Source organism: Amblyraja radiata, chromosome X, assembly GCF_010909765.2.
Source record: "Amblyraja radiata isolate CabotCenter1 chromosome X, sAmbRad1.1.pri, whole genome shotgun sequence".
Lineage (NCBI taxonomy): Eukaryota > Metazoa > Chordata > Chondrichthyes > Rajiformes > Rajidae > Amblyraja > Amblyraja radiata.
Genome location: NC_045999.1, coordinates 1,969,291 through 1,973,984, shown reverse-complemented (window position 1 = coordinate 1,973,984; position 4,694 = coordinate 1,969,291). Strand labels below are relative to the sequence as shown.

Sequence of the window (4,694 nt, the reverse complement as noted above, 5' to 3'; positions counted from 1 at the left end):
CGGCCAACATGTCCCAGCTACACTAGTTCCACCTGCCTGCGTTTGGCCCATATCCCTCCAAACCTGTCCTATCCATGTACCTGTCTAACTGTTTCTTAAACGTTGGGATAATCCCAGCCTCAACTACCTCCTCTTCTGCTGCAAATAAAAATAATGATATTGTCAGAGAAGGTGCATTTAGTTTAGGAAAGAAATTGCAGATGCTGGCTTAAACCGAAGATAGACACACACACAGTCCTGGAGTAACTCAGCGGGACAGGCAGCATCTCTGGAGTGAAGGAATGGGTGATGTTTTCGGTCAACTCATAGAAACATAGAAAATAGGTGCAGGAGTAGGCCATTCGGCCCTTCGAGCCTGCACCGCCATTCAATATGATCATGTCAGATCATCCAACTCAGTATCCCGTACCTGCCTTCTCTCCATACTCCCTGATCCCTTTAGCCACAAGGGCCACATCTAACTCGACCCGAAACGTCACCCATTTCTTCTCTGTAGAGACTCTGCCTGTCCCGCTGAGTTACTCCAGCATTTTGTGCCAATCTTTTGTTCCATGTCCCACTTGCTAATTCTACAAGAGGCCGTTACAAATACAGCATAACAAACACACATCAAAAGCAAACTAAGCACTTATTTCTGGAACTTGCTTCAGTGCTTTGATTCTGGAATAATTCCGTGGACAAAAGACATCTTTGGTTTCTATGGTGCTGCAAAACTTGTTCAAAGAATAGTTTATTTGTTCACCCAGAGCATTGTCCTGTGCCTTTGAATTCCCAGCATCACTGTGTTCTTGCATTAGCTCTTAAGAGCTTCCCTCAGTATCCTCAACGTTCAGCCACACAGTCGGAGACCCTAAACTTGCTGCGAATCCTGAAGGGCCTGTCCCACTTACGTGTCCTTGGCACGCAAATTACACGCCTTCGTGGTCGGGTTGAGGCGTACGGGCATCGTGTGGCTGCGCGGGGCCGGTCCCACTTAGAAGCGCGGAGGGGTGTTGCAGTTGTGCGCAACATCGCGCAGGGCTCCGAAACTTTTGTAGCGAACGAACATCGCGCGCAAACGGCCTGTAGCGGAACTGACGGCCAAAGTGGGACAGGCCCAAGACCCTGCCGCAACGCAACGTCTCACCGCAGAAGCGGGCAAACGATCACCGAACTCGGCCTGGGGCTCACGGCCGTTGTGGTCCGGGTCCGCCCTCACTTCTACCCCCAGAGCAGGGCCAAGAAAATTGAAGATGGACACAAAATGCTGGAGTAACTCAGCGGGACCGGCAGCATCTCTGGAGAGAAGGAATGGGTGATGTTTCAGGTCGAGACCTTTCTTTTCAGACTGAAGAAGAGTCTCGACTCGAAACATCACCCATTCCTTCTCTCCAGAGATGCTGCCAGTCCCGGTGAGTTACTCCAGCATTTTGTGTCTATCTTGCGGGTTTGGGTTGGGTCAGCTTGGCCAGCACTTTGTGTCCACGTCAGGTTAGTGTGGCACAATGGGCCATGGACAGTATCATGTGTAGGATGCTGGTTTAAACCCAAGATAGACACAAAAAACTGGAGTAACTCTGCAGGACAGGCAGCATCTCTGAGGAGAAGGAATGGGCGATGTTTCGGGTCGAGACCCTTCTTCAGACCAATGTTCTTCACAGAAGGAAAGCTGCCATCCTTACCTACATGGGACTCTGGACACATTGAAGACATTTCAGTTTTTGTAGTTTAGAGATATAGCGCGGAAACAGGCCCTTCGGCCCACCGGGTCCGTGCCGACCAGCGATCCCCGCACACCAACACTATCCAACACACACTAGGGACAATTTTACACTTTACACCAAGCCAATTAACCTACAAACCTGTACATCTTTGGAGTGTAGGAGGAAACGGAAGATCTCAGAGAAAACCCACGCAGGTCACGGGGTGAACGTACAAACTCCACACAGGCAGCGCCCGTAGTCGGGATCGAACCCGGGTCTCTGGCGCTGTGAGGCAGCAACTCTACCGCTGTGCCACCGTGCTGCCCTGATGAAGATGGATAATAAATGGCAAGTAATCTTTAGTGCTTGACTTGGATATCAAAGTTCCTTTGACATTTTCAGACTTCAAAAGCCACTGCTGAAAATAATCGCAAAACATGATGTGGTCGTTACTAATTTGCTATTTTTACTCCATCCTGCACCTTAGCAACTTCCCTTTGTCTCATTTCCAGTTCTCACTAACATTCTTTGACTTCAGGGCGGCATGGAGGTGCAGCGGTAGAGTTGCTGCCACACAGCGCCAGAGACCCGGGTTAATAATAATAATAATGGATGGGATTTATATAGCGCCTTTCTAATACTCAAGGCGCTTTACATCCCATTATTCATTCACTCCTCAGTCACACTCGGTGGTGGTAAGCTACTTCTGTAGCCACAGCTGCCCTGGGGCAGACTGACGGAAGCGTGGCTGCCAATCTGCGCCTATGGCCCCTACGACCACCACCAATCACTCACACACATTCACACACATTCACACACAGGCAAAGGTGGGTGAAGTGTCTTGCCCAAGGACACAACGACAGTATGCACGCCAAGCGGGATTCGAACCGGCTACCTTCAGGTTGCCAGCCGAACACTTAGCCCATTGTGCCATCTGTCGTCCCAGGGTTAGACCCTGACTAAGGGTGCTGTCTGTGTGGAGTTTGTACGTTCTCCGCGTGGCCTGTGTGGGTTTCCTCTGGGTGCTCTGGTTTCCTCCCACACACCAAAGACGTGCGTGTTTGTAGGGTAATAATGTAAATTGCCCCTAGTGTGTAGGACTTGAAACTGGGATAACATAGGACTCGTGTGGGCCAGTGCTCGTTGGTCGGCACGGACTCGATGGGCCAAAGGGACTGTTTCCATGCTGCATCTGTAAATCTGAAACCAAATCTACAGTGGGATAATATAGAAATAGTGTGAACGGATGTGTAGGAAGGTACTGCAGATGCTGGTTTAAACCGAAGATAGACAGAAAACGCTGGAGTAACTCAGCGGGACAGGCAGCATCTCTGGATAGAAGGAATGGGTGACGTTTCGGGTCGAAACCCTTCTTCAGTCTCGACCCGAAATGTCACCCATTCCTTATCTCCAAAGATGCTGCCTGTCCCGCTGAGTTACTCAAGCTTTTTGTGTCTATGAATGGTTGCTTGTTGGTTGGCATGGACTCAATGGGCTGAAGGGCCTTTCTCTCGCTCTCTCTCTCTCTCTCTCTCTCTCTCCCACACCCTCTCTCTCCCTCTCACACACACTCTCTCTCTAACACACACACACTCACTCTCTCTCTCCCTCTGTCTGGAGAACGTGTAATGAGGATGGTATGAGCTCCAGTCACCCCTGACACTTGTCCACACTGAGATGTTGAAGGAACAGAGAGCTGACACGCTGCTCCCTATTTAAGAAGAAAGCTCAACCACGACAGAAACATCTCGAGACTAAAAATACCGTTACATTTTGTCCGTGGGTGGATTGGAACTTTGATGTAATTATTTGCCTTCATGAAATGTGTTCACCTTTTACTCCAGGGACAATTGTTGTCTAATACACATCATGGATGGGTCATTTGGGATAGCAATTACTGCCACCATTCAGTTGCTGCATTTCTTACTCAGCCTGCCGTGCTAAAGGTAAACTCTTGCCTTCAAATAAGGTCCTTCCCCTTCGAAATGTGCCCAAAAGCACAGTGATGCAGCGGGTAGAGCTGCTGCCTCACCAGACCAGAGCTTAGAGATACAGCGCGGAAACAGGCCCTTCGGCCCACCGAGTCTGCACTAACCAACGCATTATCTGCCTCAGAGGGCGGTGGAGGCCGGTTATCTGGAGGCTTTCAAGAGAGAGCTAGATAGGGCTCTTAAAAATAGCAGAGTCAGGGGATATGGGGAGAAGGCAGGAACGGGGTACTGATAGATAGATAGATAGATATAATTTATTGCCACACAACCAGGGTTGGTGGAAATTTGGGTTGTCAGCAGCAGTACAATAGTAAAGAACACACAATAAAACTGTAACACAAACATCCACCACAGCATTCATCACTGTGGTGGAAGGCACAAAAATTTGGATGATCGGCCATGATCACATTGAATGGCGGTGCTGGCTCGAAGGGCCGAATGGCCTACTCCTGCACCTATTGTCTATTGACCAGCGATCCCCGCACATTAACACTATCCTGCACACCAAGCCAATTAACCTACATACATGTTCGATCCTGAGCTCGCGTGCTCTCTGTGTGGAGTTCGCACGTTCTCCAAGTCTTGACACACTCCAATGACGTACAGGTTTGTAGGTTAATTGGCTTCTGTAAAAAATATATATATAAAATTGCCCCTAGTGTGTGTAGGGTAGTGTTAGTGTACGGGGGGATCGCTGGTCGGTGCGGACTCGATGGGCTGAAGGGCCTGTTTCCGTGCTGTAAGTTTAAAATCTACTAATTTTGCCACTGAGCCACTCTACCATTCTATTTTAATTAATTTAACTCTATTTCCCAAACTATGAAAGTGGGATTTGAACCCATCTGTGCAAATCATCGTCCTAGACTCCAGCACCACCAGTCTAAACCCATGACCACTTGTATTCGACGTCAAACACCGACACTCATTGTGCTCCAGCCTTCTCTTTGAGTTTGGGTTTGAGTTTAGTTTATTGTCACGTGTACCGAGGTACAGTGAAAAGCTTTTGTTGTGAGCCGCCAAG

The 4,694-nt window shown here is 49.0% G+C and overlaps 1 long non-coding RNA gene across 1 annotated transcript in view; it reads right to left on the bottom strand.

Annotated features, from left to right (window-relative positions):
* Positions 1-1,280, bottom strand: part of LOC116968240 — a 10,899-nt gene extending 9,619 nt beyond the window's left edge. Inside the window, exon 1 of the long non-coding RNA XR_004410429.1 lies at positions 1,127-1,280. This is a non-coding gene — a long non-coding RNA (uncharacterized LOC116968240). The remainder of the gene's footprint in view (positions 1-1,126) is intronic.
* Positions 1,281-4,694: the final 3,414 nt, after the last annotated feature.